This window comes from Eumetopias jubatus, unplaced genomic scaffold (assembly GCF_037043125.1).
Source record: "Eumetopias jubatus isolate StellerSeaLion01/CBP00866 unplaced genomic scaffold, mEumJub1_p1.0 scaffold_1, whole genome shotgun sequence".
Lineage (NCBI taxonomy): Eukaryota > Metazoa > Chordata > Mammalia > Carnivora > Otariidae > Eumetopias > Eumetopias jubatus.
In genome coordinates, this window is record NW_028274807.1 from 139,908,852 (window position 1) to 139,919,062 (window position 10,211).

A 10,211-nucleotide genomic window follows, 5' to 3' on the forward strand; every position below is an offset into this window, starting at 1 on the left:
ATGCAAACAATGAATCATGGAACACTACATCAAAAACTAATGATGTAATGTATTAGTCTCTGCATTTCTGAGTTGGATGATTAACATAACATAATTTTAAAAAATAAAAAAATAAAAAAAAGAACAAGGAGTCTCTACTTCCTACTCAAATCATGAAAAGCCCAAGAAATTTATATTTGATACAATAGTATCTAATATAGAATTTGTATTTAAAATTTTCCCTAAGTGTTCCAAAAATGCTCTTTTCTAGCATTTCTTTTTTTTACATCCAGAAGTCAGTCTTTTGCATTCCTTTAGTTGTCACATGTCTTTTTCCTTTAATCGATGATAGTTCTGCAGGCTGTTTTTGTTTTGTGTGTGTTTTTAGTTGTTGTTCTGTTTTGTTTCCTTTCAGTGACCCTTTGAAGCGTCTTGATCAGTCACCTTGCAGTGTCTCAAGTTCCGGATTGGTCAAATCCTTTCCTCTTGATTAGATTCAGGTTAAATATATTTTGGCATGAATACTATTATAGGTTATGTTAGAATCATATCCTAGTCGGTTATGCTTAAGAAAAAGACATGTTCAGGGCGCCTGGGGTGGTTCAGTCGTTAAGCGTCTGCCTTCGGCTCAGGTCATGATCCCAGGGTCCTGGGACTGAGTCCCACATCGGGCTCCCTGCTGGGCGGGGAAGTCTGCTTCTCCCTCTCCCACTCCCCCTGCTTGTATTCCCTCTCTCACTGTGTGTCTCTCTCTGTCAAATAAATAAATAAAATCTTAAAAAAAAAAAAGAAACAAAGAAAAAGACATGTATGTCTCTGGAAAAGGAATGATCTGATATTTTAGGAAAACAGCCAAATACTGAAACCCACAATAGAGCATAATCTTTAAATGTCCATTGTTGGTTTCTGAAGCACATTTCACATATATTTATTTTATTTTGTCCTCATAACTGTGAGACCAATGAAGTGGATATTATTGATTATAGTGCTAGGACAACAAAGGCTTAGAAGTATGAGTGGTTTGCTAAATTCCTGGAATTCATTCTTAAGAAGCTGGGGTTTGAACTCAGTTTCTAGACCTTGGTTTGGATCTCAATCCTGTACTTTTCCCACCAAGTCAAGGGATAGGGTTAGTCAAAACAAAGGTTTTTTGTTTTTAAATGGTAACAGTCATTCATCCTACTCAGAAATGCAACTGAATTCAACATAAGTTAGTGTTTTCTAAAAGCAGCTTTCAGGTTGCTTCAGGACCGTGGTGAGTTTTAGGGAACGTACATTTATGTGGATTATGTGTTAAGAGCTTGTAAAGATCTCACTGTTAAATGTCATAGGCACTTGCTGAGAAATAATAATAGAGAAGCGGAAAGAAAGGGAGATGGATGTGTTCCCACTCAGTCTCCCTATAAACTTGCAGCATGTTGAATAATAAATACAGATGTTCACAAAGACAGTCTTATCTTTATTCTTTGTTTAGTCCCACAGAGATATAGATACTAGGTCCAAAAAAAAAAAAAAAGTGTTTTTTGTTTGTGTATTTCTTTGCTTTTCTCTGTTTTTCCAGTGGGTTTATGGGTGGGAAGAACGTTTAAATCCACCCTGGAGACCTATGGACATTAGATCATGTAGAAAGGAGGCAATGTGTTCATAAGTGTTTTTTTTTTCCCCAATAAATTAAGGGTTTGCTTAAAGAATTATTTTGTGAAATAGGTTCAAAATAGGAAAAGCAGTACCTGAACTGACTGAGATCTGGGACAGATGGATATCATGTCATTTTGATAAAAGTTTTGTATGAGTAGCCTTTAAGAGATTCTTACAGGGAAAGGAGTTTCTCTTCTTGTTACTGACTTCCTCAAAGTTTGTAGGAAGCGGTCAACAGAGGACTGGTTTGGCATTTAAAACTCAGTACTTGTGTTTACAGACTCTCCATATCAAAAAGTGGCCAGTAGAAGAGATACATAAACTAATGAGTGTTGAATGGAATCTACTCTGTAGGACATTTGCATCCAGGTTCTGTCCTTCTGCTAACCAGCTGTGACTTTAAGCAGTCTCCATTCAGTGAGTTCCTCAACTATACTACAGTAGGACCAATGATGTTTACCATGTTTCACTAAAAGGGCTGTTTAGAGATAATTACATGAGAGCATATCCATGGACTTGCCCCACAAGCATCTAATGTAATAGTAGTTCACATATCTAAGACAAATGTAATTTTAGAGCTTTTGGTTTAGAAGAATAGGGGAGGAAATTTTTTCTCTACATTTGTAGGTTCATTTGGCTGGTCTGTTAATTAAATTGACATAAGACAGATTAATAGGAGAAAACCAAATTTAATTACATACAGGGAGTCCCACAAAGACAATGAGAGGCTCCCTGACAGGCAATTGAGGCGTGCATGCCATTCTGAGTTAAAATAAAGGGGTTAGGGGTCTGAGGCTTCAAAGGGAAGGAAGACCACAGAAAGATGGGAAGAGCAAATGTTTAGTAAACATATGTTTCTGGGGCCATGCAGAGACAATGGGACACAGAAAGGAAGTTGAACAGACAGGCTCTGCTGACCTCCACTCATTTCACCACACTTAGTCCATACCCTTTGTAGTTACCTGCGGTGGTAGCTCTCTTCCTAAACCAGGCCCTCTATCTGAATTCTTAGAGACAATTAAGAGGGAGGTATAAAGCTCTTCCTGAGTCTTTTAGGACTTGATTGTCTTTAGCTCAAAATAATCATCATGCCAGAGTGGTGCTCCCTGGGGACACTTGTTCTGAATCCCTTCAGAAGTATATGTCAGCTGTTCTCCCTCCCTCTTCCTATCCTGCTAGTCTTCCTTTTTAGCAATACTTCCCCCAGTGTAAAATCCATCATGCTCCTTGCTCCTCATCTTAGTGGAATCAGTTGAGAAGGAGGGAAAAAATTATGATAGTTTCTCTGTAAAGAGGTGTGTGTGCCATGTTTGACCACATGAGCTCTGGAAGCCAAAGGACTTGAGTTCAGATTGTGCCTCTTTAACTCAGCATCTATGACAAGTGGACAAGTTACATCACCTTTCTATGCTTCAGTTTGCTCATCTGTGTGAGGGTCATAATTGCTACCTTTCATGTGGTACTGAGGATTATACGAGGTGATAGATGTATATCCAGAATACAATGCAACTCACTTTCTGCTTCCACCATTCCTTTCATCTCTGTTCTGTGCAGGTGATCATCTTCCTCTAGTCCCTGAATGAAAACATCAGTCAGCCCCATGATTTTGTGCCAGTCTCAGGTAATAGATTGTCCTGCCATTACTTTAAGTCACAAACTCAATTAACTTAAACCAAAGTAAAAATTCAATATGGTAATGTAAATGTCTAGTTCAAGAGATTAGCCAATACTCTGAATTTCATCTAATATTCAGCTATTCTCCCCTCTTCTTTGTTTCAGGCATAAAGGAAAGGGAAAGAAGGTATGGTGGGTAGCTCAGTTTCTCCTCTCTGCCCCTCAACCCCCCTCCCAGGCCTTCAGCATCACTGGATTTCAGCTGCTCTGCTCAGAGGCTCCCTGGAAGGTAGAATGAGATGGGCCTGGTGCTTCTCTCCCAGGGCTCCTTTATGCCCCTTACCCACCCATATGGCTCCCCTGGCCCCTGTGGTGTATATATTCCAGAATGTCACTTCCCCCAAATCTAAGCATCTGCCCTTCAGTTTCTTGCTGCTCATGCCCCTCTGCCCTAACAAGGAATCCTATGGGACCATGAGAAAGGACCTGAGATACTTTTCACTGGGGATCTCCTTCCCTCAGGTGGCCATATCTGACCCACAGGAAATAGTTTTCTACCCCTTTTCTGACAAACTCTGGAAGTGCAGGCTCACCCCAACATCAAAACATTACCCAACTCTACCGCCAAACCTTGTTCTTCTTCTAGGACATTCTTCACCTCCACCACAGCTCCAGGAATCCTGTAATACCTCTTTCTCCTTGGGGAGATGACAGGATAGGTACCTCTTGATGCCTTTTACCCTCAAAGTGGGGCAAGGACATACATGTTAGATTCAAAGAACATTGTCAGCTAACATTCACATGGCAACCTGACCCCTCACTTTGGAATTCTATATCCATTTAACCAGGGACCTAGTCAGAACTTAAATTTTATCATCCATTACTCATGTTAGATGAGTTCTTCCTTAATAAATACCTGGCATGTAATAAATACCGAGTAAACAATAGCTATTTTAATGAGGAAATGAGAATAGATCCTAATGATTTCAATAAATATTTATTAAATTCTTACCATGGGCAATAAGAGAATATAAAAATGAGTAAGACATTGATCCTACCCTCTGAAAACTCATGGTCTGGTAGCAAAGATAAGCAGATAGCTTTAATTACAAAAGCAAGAATTTCAAGATTTCAGGAGCTCCTGACTTTAAAAATTATGGGTCTGCAAGCAGATTAAATGCCTTCTAAATATAAGGATCCTCAGTTCCTTCTGTATCCGTCAGCCTTATCATTTCATATCCTTAACTAAGTGATGATAGCTGCCGTTATAAAACAGCCACCTAGATGCCTCCTGGGCCTGATCGTCCTCGGCAGGAAAACGATTCCAAGCTGGAGAGGTCTTTGGTTGGGATGACTTCCGATAAATCTCATATTTGTGGAACAAAGTGCTGTTCATCCTCAGCTTTGTAATTGCTGGTCTCTTTACTGAGCTCAGGTTTCTGTGTCTGTGTGAGGAAGCGTAGTGGGACGTAGGATTGGAAAAGGAGGACTGTTATAAACAACAGGGGGTTGTGAAAGCTTTTCAACCCAGTGGAAATACATGGTCAGAGGGTTATTTTAACCCCGTGTTAGAAGAAGAATGGAAGCTGCACACGGGCAGTCCAGGAAGGATGCTTTTGCTTCCTTCCAGAGCAAAAGGATGGAGGTTTAAACAAGAAAGAGGCAGTGGGGACCCAAAGCACAAGAGAGGGGGTGCAAGGAGGATGAAAATGGAAACTGTTCTCAAAAAATCAGGAGGGAAGAATAGGTAGTGTATGGTAGAGGAGGAAGGTAGTTGGGTGGGGATAAAGGGTGAAAATGATTTTACTTTTAGGGACACCCAGTTTGAAACCCAGGCTGAATCTTGTGGTAATAGGTGGTTGTGAATGGAAAGGTAGAACTGAAGTTCCTGACTGAGCTCAGTGCTAAAGACATGAATGAACGTGTTGTCTCCATGAACGTGATCTCAAAGAGGAGCAGTAGAGAAAATTATCTATACAGTTCATTCCCCTGAATCATTCAGTTCCCAATGGTCCCCAAGTTTTTGGTCAGGAATTATATACGTTGATGTCTTATGCAACCCATACTTAGTCTATAGAAAACCTGGGCATATAAAGACATCCTTATATCATTTCTATAATAGGTTATAAAGCTAATTTTGGAAATATTACATTGAAAATATCACATACTTAAACTTCAGTCTTTGTGGAAGTAAATGAAAACTACCCAAATGAGAACCAGCAAAGGCCATTTTTCTCAAGCTTTCTATAGCAAGGAAACCAGCCCCCATCCCCTGCATTTGGTAGAGACTCACAGGCAGGCAGGGGAGTGGAAAAGTTTGATAGTGGGAAAAAATCTGAAAGGCTTCAGAAGTGCCCTGATTGGTGGCTCTTGGCATAGGGAAGCTGGAGGCAGTCTAGCTAGAACCAGAGCATCCTATGCGATTGGTGAGGGGAGCCAATTTGTCTTTCCCTTGTTAGTCCTAAATTGGAAGTAGGAATGAAAATTAGGGAAGTTGGCAGTTAATGATCTCACTGGGGTGGGATAATGGCTACAGAGGTTGTAGTTTGATTTCCCGAGCTGGTTGCAGCAGGTTGGGAGTTCAAGATCTATTTTTATATATGGTCTCACCGTGGTCCCTTTGCATCTTCAGTCCCTCATGTTGAAACATGTTCAGCTTTTTAAAATTTAATGTCTTATTATTTGCCCAACCTTCTTGGCCACCATTGTCCAACTGTTTCATGTGCTCAAAATTTGCCTTCGGAGACATTATGTTCAGATTGGTTTTTCAGTTAATCCCTGGTCCTTTTGTATTAATTTTTTAAATTTTTATGTAAACAAAAACAAACAAAACACCTTTATACCACAGAAAGTTAATTCCATCAGAAGGGTATAAAATTAAAAAACAAAAACGGCTCCTTTTCTCACCCTGTCGACCCCCAAAGTTCTACTCCTCAGTTAAGCACTATTAATAGTTTCTTATACATTTCCTTCCATACATATCCTTTCAGAAATGATCTATGCATATGTAAACATATAAATTCTATACGTATGTTGCACATTTACTTCCTCTTTTTAAAAATTTTGCAGAAATAAGATGACGCTACCAGAACCCCTTTTTCCAAGCTGCTTTCTGAGGTCATCTTTGGAGATCTTTACATCAGTACAATTCAGTCTAACTTGTTCTTGTATTTTAAGATTTGAATAGATATTCCTAAATTGCTCATACAAAAAGAGTACCCCAAGTATCTGCATGTCAAGTTTTGAGAGTGCTTTGTTCTTTACACCTTAACTGACAGTAGATATTCTTCCTCATTTTAACCAAGATGTTAGGTACTTTAACTTCAATTTATTTTACTGTCAGTGAGATCAAGGATCTATTCATATGATTTATTGGTCATCTGTATATATTGTTTTCCCATCCATTCTTCTGTTGGATCAGGTTCTTATCCCTTTGTAAGAACTTCTTGTATACTAAAGAAATCAACCCTTTATTTTATCATCTGTCCTTTCATTTTGTGTATTGTCTTACTTTTTGCCATATGGAAGTTTTAATTTCAAGTACTTTAATTTATGAGGTTTTTTTTTCCATTGATTTGAATTTTACCTCCCAAATCGAAAGGCCTTCCTGTGTTGCTGTGTTGTGCTTTTTAATCAAATCCTTGTGGGCAGCAGAGTTTCATGGAATGTAATTGGGAGAAATCAGTGTGTCTGGTATTTCTTCATGAATTGGTACACTCACTTATCTCAGAAGAGTTAATGAAAGCTTTGTGTTAGAAGCCCTGAGTGTCCCTGAGTGTCCCCTAATGATGAGAAGAAAGGAACAGGAAGCAAGATAGAGTTGTTAATCAACCTCTGAAAGATCTGTCTTCTCAGGCAGTCTGCTAAATGCACTTTTTTTTTTTTTCCTTCTGGAAACAGCACTTGATGGTTGCCACCCAATCCAGGCATTAATTGTGGTAGCTCGGAAACCTGTGTGACAGGGAAATGTGAACAAGGCATGGGTATGTGGATAAAATGGCCCCCTTTGGGAGTACAGCTCATACCTAAATACCACATCCAAAAATACCGAAGCTTCCTGCCTCAGACATATTTGAAGGGAATGAGGGAATGAGGATAGGGTAGTGTAATGAGTTGAGAAGCGGAGAGGGAGAGTCAAGAGGTAGAAAAGATGCTGTTTAATTTGCTCTGCCCCTTTTGCGGGTCTTGTTCCTTATCAGGAGGACAGGCAGTAGTGCTGCTTCTGTTCTTGCATTCACCAGTGTGACCCCAGCCCTTCTCTGTGCTCTATATCCTCATTCTGAAGTTAAAAAGGAGGCACTCTCTTTTCCCAACAGGATGGTTTGTTTGCTGCTTCGCATTTTTTTAGTAGACCTGACTGAAACAAAACAGGAGGGAGTTTGGGGTTTAGAATGTTCGTTTCCGAGTTATCTGCTCTTTAGCTTTGTACAGTGCTGGGTGGTAACCGATGTCAGAAGAATACCCGTGTTTTTACTATGTGAGGCACGTCTGCCATGTCTTTCTTTTCCAAGAACCCCTCTTGACCTATCCAGCAATTTAAGACAATGTCAAGCTGCTAATCCCTTTGGAAAACAGTAGTTCAGCATAATAGAGTGGAGAGGCAGTTCTTCCATCCTCCCTGCTGAAGATGACCTTGACTCGATAACTTTGGCCCTTGTTGTCTGCCTCCTAGACATCGAAGGGCTCAGTTCTCCTCTCACTTTGTCCTGGCTGAGTGTGGAGGTTCTAAAGGCTGGGTCAGAGCAGCCTAGTCATCTAGCCAATCCCAGAGCTTTTATTTCCCTCTTGTAAAACATCATAGAAAGAAAATGAAATACTTAGTTTGAGTCCAACATCTCTGAATGCAAGAGATACTCTGTATTTACAGTGTTCCTAATATGCTTTCTATTCAGTGTATAGGTGGATCATTTGGACATGAAGAGGTATTGCACTCTGATGCTGAGAACTCACAATGTATACTAATCATTTCTTGGCTATTACCATGACCAATGGACTGATCATTCTGGAGAAACCAAGAATAAGTCTCAAGGAGCCTACCGAAAAGAAGCTCCATTATTCCTTCCATCAACTAGGAGCCTGCACTTGTGATTTTTTTTTCAAAGACTACCATGTCAATATGTAAAACCAATAGACATTGGATGAGCCAATGTTTATATTAAAAATAAAAATGGTCGGGCGCCTGGGTGGCTCAGTCGTTAAGCGTCTGCCTTCCGCTCAGGTCATGATCCCAGGGTCCTGGGATCAAGCCCCGCATCAGGCTCCCTGCTCCACGGGAGGCCTGCTTCTCCCTCTCCCACTGCCCCTGCTTGTGTTCCTGCTCTCGCTCTCTCTCTCTCAGTCAAATAAATAAATAAAATCTTAAAAAAATAAAATAAAAATAGTCATCATAGGGAAGAAAAAGCACAGCTAGATTCTTCGATATTTTATTGGATCATTCATACAATAGATATTTATCTAACCCTTACAACATGCCAAGCATCGTGGTAGCATTTGAGAATGTATCTGGGATAATAATAGTAACTGTAGCCAACAAGTCTTGAACTCTTACTGCTTTTTAGGCATTGGGTTAAATGTTTTATGTGGATTATCTCACAGAATTCCCAAATCAACTCTGTAATTGGGTCCTTTTATAATTTCTATACAAAGATAAGGAAAATGAGGTTTAGTGAGGTTAAATAACTTGCCCAGGAGCACACTGCTAACAAGGATTACAGCTGGTATACAAACTAGTGTACTTTTCACTTTTTAATTGTCTGCTGTTGTTTCTACATGAGGTGGACACAAGAGCCTGCCCTCATGGAACTGTTAGTCTCAACTGGTGAACGTTTTTCTTCAGACAGACTCTGAATCAGTCTCTGGAGAGATGTGGAGTATCCTCCAGAGAAGCTTTCCCACTTTGCAGCAGGACCTAGGCTGGTGGTACCTACTCAACTGATGGGAGCTGGTTGATTACACAGACTCTCTTTATTTTCTCTATTCAAGTTCATGCCTCCCATTTCCTGTGTCCTTGTCATGTCCTCATCGTAGCATCCTTTGCCTTATCCTTCTGCCACCCTCTTTCCTCTCTGAGTGCCCTCCCCTCCACACCTGTTTATTTTTTCTCTCTCCCATCTTGGCAATCACTAGAGTTCTGAAATGTCATGCAACACAGTGTTGAAGGAAAACATGGAAGGGAGGGAGACTCGCCTCAAATGAAATGAGCTATTGATGGATGGCTACCTAAGCCTAGGTGTCCTTCTTTAGCATTCTCTGGCATTTAAGGGACTCAGGATTCCAAAAGCACATCCACTCCATTCTGCTGGTGCTAATCTCATTTTTTCCATGATTAACAACCCCGTTCATTATGTTTTCAGCTCACATTAATCTTCTCTTCTGTGAGTTTGGTAACATTTGGAGTCATTTCCCTCTGTATTTATCCATCTGGGATCTTTAGAAAAGATAAGTTTGCAGAAAGTCATTTGTTGCTCACTGCAGTGAGAGGAAGGAACATTCTCCTTGTTTCTCACATCCTGAAAATGATGCTCTGAAATCAGACATGGAGCTCTCTCGTACTCCATAGAGTACTCAGTTTGGGATTGAGCTGCAACATAACAGTATCAGAAATCACAACAAGCAATGCTCCCTGGATTCTGACTGTCCTCATAGAGCAGATGAGATTGGGAGGGGGGTAGTGGAAAGAGTTAGGCGATTATAAATCCGAACAAAGCCTTTGGCCTGAGTCCTCTCTCTTCCACCTACAAACCATTTGATCTTGGGTGAATCACATAATCTCTCCAAAATCTACTCACTTCCTCCATGAACTGGTCTCAAAGATGCCTGTCTTCTCTATATGAAAAAGTAGTTTTGAGGGTTCACTTATAGTCTCATCTCTGTTTTTGAGTAAGCTTAGATCCTTTCATATATCACTTAATTTTTGCCATTTAGAAGCCCCTTCCAACAATATTATATATATATATATATACACATATATGTATATATAT